Raw genomic sequence first — 15460 nt, forward strand, 5'->3', positions numbered from 1 at the left:
TCATACCTCAGGCAGTGATCTTGTTACATCTCATAAGCTAAGCAAGGTCAGCCCTGGTCAGGCTAAGCACTTGAATAGGAAACTTCTAAGGCAAAACTCAAGCGCTGTGGAAAGTGTGGAAAGTGAGGCTGGTGGCTGGGTAGGTGACATTATTCCCTTGGAGTTGGTACAAAAGGCTTGCTCTGTTAAGAAGCTTCTGTGCCTCTGCTGTGACTGTGCTCCGGCAGCTAAAGGCACTGCCTCTCAGGTGGGTCAGACCCAGAGGCTGCAGTGGCTGAAGTTGTTAACAACATTTCTTCCCAGTTCATAGACTCACAGAAGGGTTTGGGTTGGAAAGGACCAGGTTGCTCCAAGCCCCTGTGTCCAACCTGGCCTTGAACACTGCCAGGGATGGGGCAGCCACAGCTTCTCTGGGCACCCTGTGCCAGCGCCTCAGCACCCTCACAGGGAAGAACTTCTGCCTTAGATCTAACCTGAACTTCCCCTGTTCCAGTCTGAGCCCATCACCCCTTGTCCTGTCGCTACAGTCCCTGATGCAGAGGTGTTAACCCCACTGGCCTGCCTCAGCTCCATGCTGGGGGATTACATATATCCCCAGCAGCTCTCCCCTGCAGTTCCCATAGGAGAGGTCATGCTTTGCTTTACTCCCCTGGAAAGCTAGCACAGGCAGTAATGTTAGCAGGCTTTATCCCAAGCATCCTGAAGCCTGGGAGGAGACAGATTCAACATGAATGTGGTGGGTGAAAACCCTGCCGTTTTGGAAGGGTACTTGCTCAAGAAAGGGAAAGAGTGAAAAGCCAAGAAATGCTCACATGAAAATCCCCCTGGCACTCCCAGCTCTCTTGCCCTCTTCCCTTCTGTTCCCAGTCACAGCCTGTCTTCTCCAAGGACCCTCACCTTGGCCGGGGCACAAGTCCCTTTGATGCCCTGCTGTATCAGGGAAGGGACTGACTACCTGGTGCAAGGGAAAGTGCTGCTCCCCTCATGCTCTTGCAGAAGGCTCTTTCTGCCCTCAGAGGGCTCTGCTCAAGAAGTGGATGTTTCATTTTGCTGTAGTTTCTGACAGCAACACAAAGATTTTTGAGAGAAAGGGCAACTTTGCAGCACGCTTTGCTCATTGGATGAGCAAAGGGATTACTGCTATGGAAAGCAGGTAAGATGAAAACCTCAAACCCGCATCTCTAATGACACCTACACTTGAAAGTATTCAAATATATGGTACAATGTTTAGAGAGATGACTGATTTGGTATGTTATCAAAACAATACTCTTAGCCTTAGAACCATAGAATTAACTGGGTTGGAAAAGACGTTTAAGGTCATCCAGTCCAACCATTCCCCAGTGCTGCTAAGACCACCACTAACCCATGGCACTGAGGTCTACATGCCTTTTACACCTTATTTGTGTGCTCTACATTTTAATGCTGCATCTCATGCCTGAAAGTGTTATTCTTAACGTTTGTATTCTGAATTTTCTCAAGTGGAAGATGTTTCCTGACCCTGCTCTCTATCTCCCAGTTGCAAAACAAGTGGGAAGTTGAAAGCTCAGGCAAAATCCTAAGGATGAACCAATTCAGGCCAGCAAAAGTAGAACCAGCCAAAAAGTTTTGCTTGGTCTATGGATTAAAGTTCCCTTCATTCATTCAAAGGAGTCCTCCAGAAGACTCATTGCTATCTCCTGTTGGCACAGTGACTCCCCCATCAGTTAGCACAGTAATCTCGTGTGCCCTTGTCTAAGCATGCATGCAAGGCACTCGGTGCCTGTGCTTTCAGATGCAACACAGAGGGAAACACTGCTGGTCTGAACCTCGTTTTTGAAACCCTTATCTTCATGAGAGTTTCAGAGCTGGTGTTGGCTCCCTGGCAAGCAGCTGGTGGAGTTCTTCACAGCCCCTTCCCAACAAACAAACAGTCAAAACCAACCCAGAATTCCACTTAAGTGCCTTAAAAAGTATTCTTTGTGTTTGATGCTTGCTTTCCCAGTCATCTAGGAAATGCCATGCCACAAAGTGGCATTAGGTGAACAATAGAAATAGATGCTCTCTCAAATCCCCTTCATTTGTGTTTGTTGCTGTTGTGATTCTTCACCTGCTGGCCTTTATCTAGCGAAGCAAGGTGAGTTCAAAGACAGCTCTAGAGGTCTGTAACGATTTTAATGATGAGGTGAAGTTGGAAGGTCTTGTGTATTATGAACTTAATGGGGCATTCTTCTCATTTACGCTGACATCCTTTACATGGAGTTGTAAAAAGGAAAAGTTATGGACAAGTGCTCACAAGCGATTGATTTATTAAGAAATAAGTGCCCCTTAGCTGTAAGGGAAGGCCCAGCGAGGCAAACAAATTCTTAATAAGACCATATAATCCTACTTGAGTTACAATGGGCTTAAGTCCCCATTGTCTTCTCACATTTGCTTGCTCTCCTATATGAAGCCACCAGGTAAAGAACAATGACAAGAATCAATAAGAGAACTGTGTGAATAACCGTGATTTTTATTTTCCCTGGATGTGCTGAAAAATCGAAAGAGAAATTCATTTGCAATGAATCCATTTCATCACGTTAACTGTAGTGTTTTCTTTAGCCTCACATTAAGTAATTTTTCTCTGGCTTCAGCATCTACAAGTTTTTAATTGAAAAATACATAAAAAGAGCTATCAGAAGTGGCAGGCGTTAGTGGGACAGAAGTAGCACTGATTTGTGTTTTTTTCAATACCAAAATGCAAGGTTCAGATTGGTTTTAATGGATTTTTTTTTTTGTAGTACTACAAATAATCCACTGACATTTTCAAACCATTTTATTGTCACCAAAGCACATATGGCTATGAATCTTAGAATCACAGAATGGTTAGGGTTGGAAAGGACCTTAAGATCATCCAGTTCCAACCCCCTGCCATGGACAGGGACACCTCACACTAAACCATGTCACACAAGGCTCTGTCCAGCCTGGCCTTGAACACTGCCAGGGATGGAGCATTCACAGCCTCCCTGGGCAACCCATTCCAGTGCCTCACCACCCTAACAGGAAAGAATTTCCTCCCTATATCCAATCTAAACTTCCCCTGTTTCAGTCTGAACCCATCACCCCTTGTCCTATCACTACAGTCACTACTGAAGAGTCCCTCCCCAGCATCCCTATAGCCCCCCTTCAGACACTGGAAGCTGCTCTGAGGTCTCCACGCAGCTTCTCTTCTCCAGGCTGAACAGCCCCAACTTTCTCAGCCCATTTGCTGCGGATCTACTCTGTAGCCACATTTCCAGTGTTGATGCTGAACCTGTTTATTCCCAGCAATTCATCACTCCCGTCACATGCAGTGATATGCATGAGACTGTCATAGGCACGCAGGAAGGGATTTTATTATGGAGCATTATTATGGGGAGGTATGGCTCTTTCTTTTGGAGTTTGGGGTAATTATGTAGAGAGAAAACTAATGTCTGAAGGATCACAGAACAAAAATCTTTTGGTGAACTTTTCCTGGTTTTAGAATTGAAGCATCACACAACTTCCATTGCAAGTATTTTCTGCAACAATTCCAAAGAGCTGAACGTTTTCAAGGTGTGTAAATCCATCTGTGCCTGCTTTCCCAGAGGCTGCAATAGACTATTTTAAGACTGGACTAGAAGGCAGACAATACATTGGGGTTTGTCAGGAAACAGAGTCAAACCAAGAGCTCAAGTTAGCATTGCCAGCCCAAAATAAATAGCTGAGTAACTGCAAGTTATAGAGGAAATGCTCAGTTTAATACATTCATTTTGGTCCAGGAAGTGATGTCAAGCTATTGTCAATGGGAAGTGGTGAAACCCAACAGGTAGTACAACGGCAGGGAAGTCTGTAAGTGTTTGCAGGACAACCCCCGTGCCTTCTGGATGAACTTGGCCACTCACCTCCCCTCCACTTCCCCCTTCCTTATCTATCCCCACAACACCCTGTCATGTGGGGACAAAATGACTTTGTGAAAGTCATGCAGAAAACCAGGAATGCCGTTGTCCCCTGGGTTTCCTTGTGATGGGCTGGCATGCAACTGGGAGACCTGTGTTTTTAAGCAAGATTTAGAGATTATTAAATATAAGATTATTTTGGACTGTCTGCTTATTTGTCCTATTTACAAGTAGGGGAAAAAAAGTTTGCCTTTTTCTTTTCAGAAGATGCTTTCTGCACTGAGCGCTACCAGGTCTTTATCTTCACTTAGATGTTCCTACTTGTAAGAGGAAGGCTGAGCCATTGCTTTGGTAAAGCAAACATCTAGTTCAGGAAAGGAAGGTAGGCAAGTAAATTGAAGGGTTGGTGCCTCAACAAATGTTTGATAATATTAACAGACTGTGACTGTAATAGAGCAAACTTTGAAGAGGGCCGTCAGGAGCCCAACCACACAGAGAAGCACCCAGCTGGACTTGGTACATGGTACAAAGTAAGCTGGAAAAGTCTTAAACAACAGTTACCAAAGGAGAAGAGGAAGGCAATGGGAGAACGGGGCTGCTTCTGCAGGGAAGACCACAACAGCTTTCCTGGAGTAAGAGCCGAGCTAAGCCAGGGCTAAGAAAGGGCTAAGCAAACACATGGGAAGTAGCCACAATGAAATGGGTAAACCAAAAATAGTTCACTTGTAGCACAAAATAGGCAGATCTGCAAAAAATGTTGAGTCTACAACTGCAACCATGCGCTGGGCTGCATCAAAAGCAGCGTGAGCAGCAGGTCAAGGGATGTGACCCTGTTCCTCTGCTCTGCTCTGGTGAGACCCCGCTTGCAGCACTGTGTGCAGCTCTGGTGTCCTCAATATTGGAAGGACATGGAGCTGTTGGAGCAAGTCCAGAGGAGGCCATGGGGATGCTCAGGGGCTGGAGCACCTCCCATATGAAGACAGGCTAAGAACACTGGGGCTGTTCAGCCTGGAGAAGAGAAGCTGCGTGGAGACCTCAGAGCAGCTTCCAGTGTCTGAAGGGGGCTACAAGGATGCTGGAGAGGGACTCTTCATCAGGGACTGTAGTGGTAGGACAAGGGGTGATGGGTTCAAACTGAAACAGGGCAAGTTCAGGTTGGATCTAAGGCAGAAGTTCTTCCCTGTGAGGGTGCTCAGGCACTGTCACAGGGTGCCCAGAGAAGCTGTGGCTGCCCCATCCTTGGCAGTGTTCAAGGCCAGGTTGGACACAGGGGCTTGGAGCAACCTGGTCTGGTGTGAGGTGTCCCTGCCCGTGGCAGGGGTTGGAACTGGATGATCCTGATGTCCTTTCCAACCCAAACCAGCCTGGGATTCTATGATTTTATGTGTCTGTCTTCTCATGGACACCAGACTCCAGACGGCCAGACGTGTTTCTGAACTGGAGGAAGAAAGAGGGCCCTGTGACAAAGTGATGGTCCCTGATTTCCCATGGCCGTATTTTTAGATGCATTACTGGGCAAGGAAACCTGTCAGCCAGGCATGCACTGAAATTCACTGTGGCTTTGTTCACAGTGGGACACATGCTCACGCTGACCATCAGCCAGTGGATCCACCTCTTGGTGTGCCTGAAACAGAGCTTTTCATGTTCAAAGGGGACGGGAGGTTTGAAGGTTTGGAGACTGGCGCAGGGTATGAAGGTGCCTGCCTCTGATCTTCATATGCCTCAGTTCTCCCAGGAAAACCCAAGCTAATTGCTGTTTTAAAAGACTATTTAATTTTAAAACCTTCCCCCCCCCCCATTACTAAGGCATGGCTTTCATCATGGAAAACCTATGTGCCGTTTGAAGAGGAAGTAAGGAAACGTGAGGCGGGCTCTTGCATGTGCTAAAAATGGTGTGTGTGTAGGGACAGCCAAGAAAGTCACTTCACAGGAGATACAAATTGAGTGCTTCCATTCTATGGGGCTTTGCTAGGCCCAACTAATTAATGTTTGCAAAGCACTTTGAAGATGAAAAGCACCAACTTATCGCTAAGTTTAATTATTTGCATCATGTTACTTAAGACTTTCACTAGCTGCCTTCAAACACCACCAAACACTTCCTGCTATATGATGAGCCAGCTGAAGAGTTCAAGTCAGAGTGTCAGGAGGTGGTTAAGGACTCTGAGATGGGAGCATAGTCACAGTGCACTGAGGAGTCCTGGTCTGAAGCTGGAGGGTGGGTTCAATGTATACACCTTGACTTTGCTTTTACTGGACCTGTGGTTTTCAGAGTCACCTGTGCAGCACCTCAGCACCTTCACTGGGAAGATCTTCTTCCTTATCTCCAACCTGAACTTGCCCTGTTTCAGTCTGAACCCATCACCCCTTGTCCTATCCCTACAGTCCCTGATGAAGAGTCCCTCTCCAGCATCCTGGTAGCCCCCTTCAGACACTGGAAGCTGCTCTGAGGTCTCCACGCAGCTTCTCTTCTCCAGGCTGAACAGCCCCAATGTTCTCAGCCTGTCTCCACACAGGAGGTGCTCCAGTCCCCTGATCATCCTCGTGGCCTCCTCTGGACTTGCTCCAACAGTTCCATGTCCTTCTTAAAGGGTTCCTATTGAGTTTCTAATGAATTCCAACCCCTCTTTTAAATTTAGTCTGTAATTAGGGCTCTTTTACATTGCCAATTAAAAGGAAAACAATTTTGGATAGGGTCACATTTACACTGCACTGTCATGTTTCCAACACATGCCATTAGCACTGGTGATGAACATGAACTTTTGCTGCTAATGGTGTGCATGCCGGCCAGCAATCCTACTAGATAACAGATGTTAAAAACATGAATGCAAGCTCAGATGTAGATGTACCAACAGGAGGAAGTATAAGGAAAGCAATCACTTAAGCAGCAACCTCTGCTCTTGGGAAGAGAAAAGCTGTAAACAGAAAAGACTAAATTCATTGGGCAGCTCATCAGGTGCAATAAATCAACTTGATGCCATAGACTGCAGACTTTATGTTAAATGGACCATTGTTGTTCACACTGCTATAGCCAATATTGTCTGCTTTTTTTCAGATTAAGTAGTTAAAAGATCCCTCATCACATTATTATACCTGTCTCTGCAAGTGAGGCATTTTACTTCTTCAAATAGCATCCCGAGGGGACATTTAATTCTGACTGATTTTCTCATTAAAAAGTATGGTTCTACTCGTGCGAAACAGAATGTCCTAGTAAAATAGGACATGATAGGGCCAGAGATTGATGGGTTCAACACAAGGATTGAAATCTTCATTACTGACAGAAGCGTCTGCAGAATTAATGATAACTTTGGGTTCTCCTCTCATCTATCTCAGTGGGATGCTGCTCATCATTTCCTGATGATTAAAAAGGAAAATGTACCTTAGCATTTGTAAACTCTAATCAGAAACCAACATTAGCTCTAAAGATGAAAAAGTGCCATCAGACAGAGATAACTGGGGGGGTTTGCCCGAACTGAACTTGGAATTGTTTGGGAGACTCTCTTTGCTGCATCCTCCCTGCACCTCCTGATTCAGCTGCAGACCAGAGGACTGAGGCACAGAGGGCATCCCTAAATCTGACACTTCCTCAGTAATCTCCTGAGAGTCTTTGCAAGGTTTCCAAGCTAGCGCTTACCTCAGCAAGGTTTGCACACACACGGAGTGCAGAAGCTCTGGAAATCCCAGGCATTTTCTCCTGTCCTTTGCCATAGGTCCAAGAGTGCCTGCAGTAGAAGGGGCTTGAGGGGTAAAAGCTGCTTGTACCTGCAGCAGCGGCTGCTCACCAGTAATTGATGGCCATATCTGACCCTTTGCTTTTAGGAGGAGACTTAAAGGGCCGGGCAGGGCAGGCTCCTTCTAACAAAGAAGTAGATGTGTGTACAGGAGCACGTATTTGCACTTTTCCTTCTTTAAGGCCGACCCTCTTCTGCAGCACCATGGAGCGTGTTCTTAGGGAGCTGAGACCGGATCTTCATTTAGTTTTTCCTCCTTTTCATCTGCAGTGCAGATTCCTGACACATCCATTACTCATTCTGCACTTGTTTCACAGACACGATCCCTGCAGAAATCAAGAGAAGTCCTACGTGGAGCAAAAGGCACAGAAAGTGCAACACAGATTTGCACCATGGATTAAGAGATTCTCAGTGCTGATCAAAGAAGAATTTTGTCCAAGGTTTGTAAAGCACTTTTGGATCCTGATTGATGAAAGGCGCTATAAAAATGTAAAGCTGCTGTTGTGGTTAATGTTCCCTTGGTACACAACAGGAGAAAAGATGCTGAAATTACAGTCACATATATTAATGTTGATCAAGAAATAAGCAAATTCTTCTAGAACCTGATCTCCCTTTCATTATGTGCACTTGATCTTCCATTTTCAAACAGGGCATAGTTAGGTCCTGGAAAATCACAGCCTTGAACTCCACCAAACCACAAGTACAGATTATATATTATTATATGTAATTTTGGAAATCTGTCTGGAATACACCATCAAGCAGGAATAAAAGAAAAACTGTAAGGACATTCATATTTGTCAGCGTCTCCCCAGACAGAGCCCCGAGGATATGATATTCTTAGAATAAAGCTTTCATTTCACAGCACATCAGTGGGAAAATTAACAAGCTCTCCTTGTGCTGTTCCATAATTCATTTTCTTTGTTTTAGATATTGAGCTGAGCTGAGCTGGTACAGTAACTCAAACAGATAGGGGGAATTTTAAACTCAGATTTGGATTCTGGCTCATTTGGGTTGTTTAGTTTTTTTTTGCTTTTTTTTTCCTGCCTTATCCTGCAACTTCCTAGTATCTAGATAAGAAGATGCCTTAATTTATTTTAGCACTTGTCTTTTAAATGGGAAGTGCCAAATACTGTTATAATGACATAAAATACATCAGAGAAAGCACACTTCAGTTAGTGTAAGGGATATATCTGCATCTCCTACAGCACCAGGAGCCATGTTTGTTCCACAGAGCAGGATATCTGCTTGTCTCCAGCAGCGGCGAGTGCAGATCAAGATACCACAAAGCTCAGAGAGGACTTCCTTGGTGTGAGATCAGCTCCAGCTGAGCCTCAGTTCACAACATTTAATTGCAATTTAACTATCTTAAAATGACAGCAGTTTTGGTGTTGTTTTCTGGAAATGTGAAGTTATATTTTTGATGAAATCACACAAATTCTACAGAAGCGTTGTATTCCTGAATCTGTTTTTTGTCAAGAAATTCCCTCTGTCCTTGAAAGTCCTGGGACTCTAGAAACAGAAAACTAGCTTTTCTTACTGAGAAAACTCCTGCTTGAACAGCAAAACCATCAAACCTTCGAGCAAAAACGTCGCCCCTCAGTTCTGCTCATTTAGGTGTTGTCCAAACAGCAACACTCCAGCAGGAAACTACGGTTTGGTTGTGTAAATATATATGTACAATAGCAGGACACAGTGTTGAAGGTGCTGTGGTCCCTGAAGCCCCGCAGCCAGCTCCAACTGTGTGCTTCAGTAGTGTCACTCTTTACAAGCCCTGCTGCCTGCACGGGAGCAGAGACCAGCATGTGGCTTTCAAATATCCCCAGCGAAGTGCTTGCCCGGTTGCCAATGAAAATTCTTCTTGTCTGTTTAGGAAGATTTCCTACGTTTTCCAACAAAAAAAAATGAAATTCTGGGGGAGAACATAGTATTCCTGGTACAAAGAAGACTGTCAGGGACTTCTGCAACTTTGACTTTCTTCCACCTGACCATTTCTTTTGGCTATGCCTCTACAGTGTGTAAGAACATTGAATACCCCCAAAGTCCCATTCTGTCCCTCTCAGTCATGGACACCAGTGGTGAGCCAGGTGGACACTGTTTGAGATGCTACCTCTCCAATGAGAGACCAAAGTAGAATTAATACTTCATACTTTCAAATGGTTTGGCCTTGAGGGAAGTCAACCGAGACTTGATGTCTTCATCGTCCTTATGCAAGTTAATGGTAGCAGCAGTGAAGAATGAGGCCAAATACATAGAAAATCTTCTTGTTATGAACAAAAAGGGGAGTTGCAATAGAGAGCTGACAAAATTAAATACGTTCTTTGGACATATGTAGTAGGAAAGCCATCTTTGCTCCCCACAGATAACCTCAAAGAATTCTTGGCCACATCCACTAAAAACATCAGTTTGCTGTTGTTAGCACCTCCCAGTGCTGGGCTGCTGGGTTTATAAGATGGGAATCTGAAACTGGGTGAAGCCAGTGTCACTGTGAGGTGTGAAAAGCTGGCAGTTGTCAGTAAGAAGTGGTGCTATCTGGTCCAGAGATGTCTTTCCATATGCTGATCGACACAGTGGCTCGTGCACTGTGGCATTATTGCAACACAAATAATAGTGGGGACAGCACACAGTGAAAATGTGTTCTTCCCTAGAATAAACTTGCTCCTTATCACAGCCAGTAATAGCACTGCAGTGTTGTGGCTTTTGAAAGAGATGAGACTGGTTTGGGGCAAATGCCCCCAGTTCCCAGTGACTCCTGGTGTCAGCTGGCATTGTGCAATGCTCTATAACAGTGAAGCTCTGTGGGAGTGCTACTAAGGCAGGATGAGGGTGCTCTGATTATGTTGACCTTCTTTGGTATATGGCTATGATACTGCTTGTCCACAGGGTCACTGCCACAGTTATGACTCCAGTCCCTGATGGGGTTTGCCGTCAAGTGGAAAACTTAGCTCTTCCCCATCCTATCTACAGCTAACATGGATGCCTGCATCAGTCTGTAGTGATCATTTCTTACTCCATAGCAGAGTACAGCAGGAAAGACAACATCCTCTACAGTTCAGTACCTATGCTTTTACAACTTGAACATTTGTATAAATGTCTCAGAACCCTGTAAAATTGCTAAAAACAATGGGCTCCAAAAGTTAAAGAAAAATCAAGGAAAAAACCCTCTTGTACTGCAATTTTCTAGTTCAATGAATCTGCTTCATGCCACAGTCATAACCAGCCCCAGCACCTCCTTTGATGTGTATGAAATGTATTTTTAATTTCACTAGGCTGCTGCTCAGGCTCATTTGAAAGGGTATTTGAAAGGGTAACTGGGAATGGCTAGGTTGCCTTCTCTGCACTTCTCATTGTTTTAAGTCCCTCTGTCATGTCACCTCTTATTTTTCTCTTGTGTAAAATACAGTCTGAACCTCCTGAATCCTTCTTCCCGGGGACCTTTCTGTGTCTCTGAACATTATCATCACCTTCTAGACCTCTCTCTGGCTGTTATTCCTTTTTTTTACAGTGCAGGAATGAGTGTAGCCAGACCTGAACAAGGGTATTGAAGCGAGGCATGTCCCTGCATCTACAAATGCCATTACAGTGCTTCTGATTACAAAACATTTATTGCAACCTTTACCACATGGACGTGCTACAAACACACTTCTGCCTGTACTGGGAAATCTTCATGCTCTACCAGCAACCTTGTCTAAACAGGGGCTGTTTAACTGGGACTGCAAGGTATTTCCAAGCAGAAGAGATGACAGCACCACAAGGCACCAGTGAGCTGCTTCCCAGGATCCCCCCTGTCAGTGAGTGGATCTTGCTCAGTGCTGGTTTCTCACTGGGAGCTTTGTGTTCCCTCCACCAGATGGACATTGGCAGATGGCAACACCATTTTGCTGCTTAATTATTTAAAACGCTGCATGCAAATCAACCTTTGGCATTCAGTGATGGAATAGGGTGCCTGTGGTCCGTATCCCATCTTTGATACGCTGTTCTGTATTTCCTTCTTCATAAGGCTGTAGGGATGATCCTGGTTTGCAGTACTGAACACATGTACCCTGTGGGTCTCCCATGCAGGGGGCTGCACACTCATTATTGTGCATTGGGAACACCTGACAGGCAGTATCTAGCTATAAACCAGACTGCAATCCTCACTTGTGTGAATGGTCCCTTTGCTTCCGTCACCAAGGGACAGAAATCTGTCTTTTCAAAACAAGCAGGAAACAATTTTTAGTAGTAGAGGTTATTAAAAATGCTTGATGTTTGGAAGAGTTGGAAAGGGTGCCAACTTGTCACTGACTGAGGACTGGGGGTTGTCCATCCTGGTTCTCAGGATCAGCTTCAGTACAACTGGAGGGACTAGTCTGGGCTGTAACACAACCTCTAGCACCAACCTCTAGCAGGAGAAAAGGAGTTTGTTTGTCGTCAACACTGGCAGTGACGTGCTTTGATTTTCTGGGTGCTCTGAATCAAATATTTTCTGGAAGAGTTTCCCTCATTTCCACCTAGTCACCATCTCCTAACATTGCTTTTTCCAGTTAAAAAGTTACTGTAAGCCATTTGTCTGCTTGGGTTGAGGGTTTTGTGAGACTGCAGAATGCCAGCAGAGCCCATAAAACATTAATTCCCAAATGGTTCCACCGTTTACGACAGTCCACGGGGTCATGACCCAATTCAAATCAAACCTTGATCTCACATAGCCCCTAAACTGCAGGATCCTGCGCAGGCATCTCCCATTTCTTTGCTGTTGGCCAATGCGGTGAGCTGCTCCCATAGGTCCAGGAACATGGATCTGTGCAGAGGTGGCTCTGCACGGAAGGGCTGAGATCCTCAGGGTGAAGGTACATCTGTCCTCAGGGTCTTTGGGTTCAGAGAAGGAAAAGAGATTGGGCAAATGGGAGGGGAGAAGCGTTTAAGAGCACCACATCTTGCTAATGTTCCTACAGTCTAGTGAGGAGGAGGAAGTGAAGAGACCATTATGTGCTGCTGTGAGGGATCCGAGTTGTGAAAGGAGCCCCAACAAACAGCTTTTACCACAGACAAATCACAAGTTAAGCAGCAGAACCCAAGTTAACCTGTAGGTTAGTTTAAAAGGAAAAGCAGAAACGACAAACACATTAATACAACTTAGTGAGATAATAGCTACACCAAGCTGCTGTGATTGGAAACAATTGGCAGAGCCTGGGATATAAGGAATCGCTTCCTGCAGCAATTTCCTTTTATTAAAAAAGCATTTAGAGCTTTTGTAAGCTTTTCATTCTTCAAGGATCTCATTTTTAACTCTGTGGTCTCCTTAAAGACGCTGTTCAGACTTGCTGAATGCATGGCCAGGCCAGGAGGAACTCGATCAGAATACAGATGTTTCCAACCTAGGCACAGCAAGACCGATTCAAACGCTTGGGTACGAAAGTGCAATCCTTCACAAATGCAGCTACACAAAAGGAGCACTCTCATTTCCAACACGGCTGCAAAGAGTTAAACCTCCAAAATTCCATTGAAATCCCAACCATCCCTGAAATAAAAGTCAAAACCACCTTAAAGGAAGTCGCGGTGGTCCTATATTGGGGCTTCCATTGGTGATTGTAAGGTTGCTTTTTGGTTTGTCTCATAGCACACTGGTCCAACAAAGGGATGAAAAGGAAAGGTTTTGTTTCTGAAACACCTGAAATGAATTTTTAGTTCTGTTTGTTTTCTCATGTGGGAAAAAAAGGAAAAACTCAATTTGGGTCAAAATGTGGGTCAAACGTTTAGCTCAAGTAGAAGTAAAACATTTTCAGGGTAGCAGCAGCAGCTGTTTTGATTGAAGTAGCCTTCTAGCTTAAGCACGAGCTTGAAACAAAGGGAAATTAAACATCCCCTTTTGCCAACAGGGAGGAAAGGTTGGAGCTTTTCTGGTGTCCCCCCCTGTTTGGAGAGGGAGGAACTAAACCACTCCGACACAGGACAGTTGCACAGATGTTTTTGCCCAAGCTTGGATTTTTTTACCCTAGAATAAAGTGAAGAGAAACACTTGCCCAGCTCCAACTTTGAGACTTCAGCAAAGAGTTGGGACACATCCTCCCTTTTTTCCTGCACTGACCATCTCCTGGTGGGTTACCTCTCCAGGACTTCCTGCTGCAATGACCATGGCTCTGCTCCACCTGCATCTGCGTCCTCCTCCATGGAGGTCTCAGACCTGCTCCAAACAGGGATCAGAGAGCAAAGTACAATATAGGGAGGAGAGGCCTGGCCATAAGCACCAACTTACTCCATGGCTATGCTATAAAGCATCTCTCAGGTCACTGTCATTTAGAAGGGGAGCTTATCCATGCACTGAAGAAAGGAGTGAGAAATGTAGTAACTCGTTTATTTTAATGGCAACAGCTTGACACTTCCCATCTTTGCAGTCATAACAGCTCTGCTTTTCCAATGTGTGTGCCCAATTAGAACTTGCAAGAAGCCACGTATCTCATAAAGAATTCAGCTAATTTTCAGTATTTTCCAAACTCCTGTAAATGAACAATGCTCTTCTTACAGGTCTTTCATCAAGGAGTTAATAACCAGATGAAGGTTTTCTTTTCATCAGCTCCTAAGTGATGCTCCATTTGATTGAAGAAGATCAAAACCCACGATCAGAAAATGAAAAGGAAGTTTTAAAGGTAGCCTTTGTACAACACTTTAACTGTCTCATTCCTGTTATTTCAGAAGTATCACTGGGCTTCTTTCAGGCATGGAACAAAAATCTTAGAGATTGCCAGTACTTCTCTTCCTCTTACTTTAATTCTATAAACCTTTGGGTTAACGGTGGCAATATACCCATGCCACATAGTGGCATCATCTAAGGGAAACCAACACCAACTGTAGCAAAACTATTAAGGTCCTAATGCTGTCTATTAGAGTCTGTGCTCCTAATCTTGCACCTACCCTCAGCCACCCTGCCTGGTGCCATCCCACAGTGACCCTATCCCATCTCACTGGCACCCAACCAGCTATCCCATCCCTAGGGGCTGGGGTGGAGGCACCCTCAGGGGCTCTGCAGCCCAGGGGGAGAGGACAGTGCCATGGGTTAGTGGTAGCCTTGGCAGTCCTGGGGAGCAGCTGGAATTGATGAGCTTAAAGGTCCTTTCCAACCTGGTTGATTCTATGACAACCCTCGAGCAGGAGATCCTTTATCTTTAGTGTAAGAGAAGAATGTCATCCTGCTGCACCTAGTTTTACCTGAAAATTCCCTCTTTTCTTTGTCTTTTGAAAGCCCTTTGTAGAAATTTTTGCTCCCCAGTTCATTTCAGCTTTTTTTCCATTTGCTGAGATTTTATTTACCGCTTCTAATCACAAATAGGAAAATTCTCTGGGAAGATATGAGATGCTTCTTACCTGAACCCAGCTAAGACATGGAACTGTGCTCTTCTGAGCTCCTTGCATCACAGCTTCATCCTTCTTGTCCCATATATCCTGTTGCCTCTCTCCTTTGACCCAGCCACCTTGTGCATGCACTCCCCTCTCCCATCCCTCCATCTAATCAGGGTTCATCCTCTTTCTGCTCCCCACTCTCACTGCAGCATGCATCGAAAAATCCCAGCATAATCCTCCTGTCACCACCAAAAGAAGTGCTTTCTCTGAAACTTCCTGCAGTGGTTAAATGTAGTCCCTTGTGCCTTGGCAAGGAGTGGGTCATTAGTGTGTGGCTGCTAATAATGAGCGATGCAAGCTGGCGTAGCTCGCTGAGACACTGGATGCTACCATCCAAGCATTCAAATGATGGCTTTTGTGCTGACAGAGAGGTAGCCCTGCCTCTGTCTTGCAGAGAGGGAAACTGAGGCACATCAGGACCAAAGACATGTCACCATCCTGAGCTATTCCGTCCTGCTGGTTGAATTGTTCCCCTGAAGTGTGTTTTCA

The 15460-nt window shown here is 45.1% G+C and overlaps 1 long non-coding RNA gene across 1 annotated transcript; it reads left to right on the plus strand.

Annotated features, from left to right (window-relative positions):
• The first annotated feature begins 343 nt into the window (after nt 1-343).
• Nucleotides 344-14362, plus strand: LOC134162879 (uncharacterized). Its single transcript, XR_009964471.1, has 3 exons — nt 344-1153; nt 3479-3549; nt 13688-14362. It is a non-coding gene; the product is annotated as an uncharacterized LOC134162879 (long non-coding RNA).
• The last annotated feature ends 1098 nt before the right edge of the window (nt 14363-15460 follow it).

This window comes from Pezoporus occidentalis, unplaced genomic scaffold (assembly GCF_034315485.1).
Source record: "Pezoporus occidentalis ecotype Australia unplaced genomic scaffold, CSIRO_AGI_Poc_V1 ctg193, whole genome shotgun sequence".
Taxonomy (NCBI): Eukaryota; Metazoa; Chordata; class Aves; order Psittaciformes; family Psittacidae; genus Pezoporus; species Pezoporus occidentalis.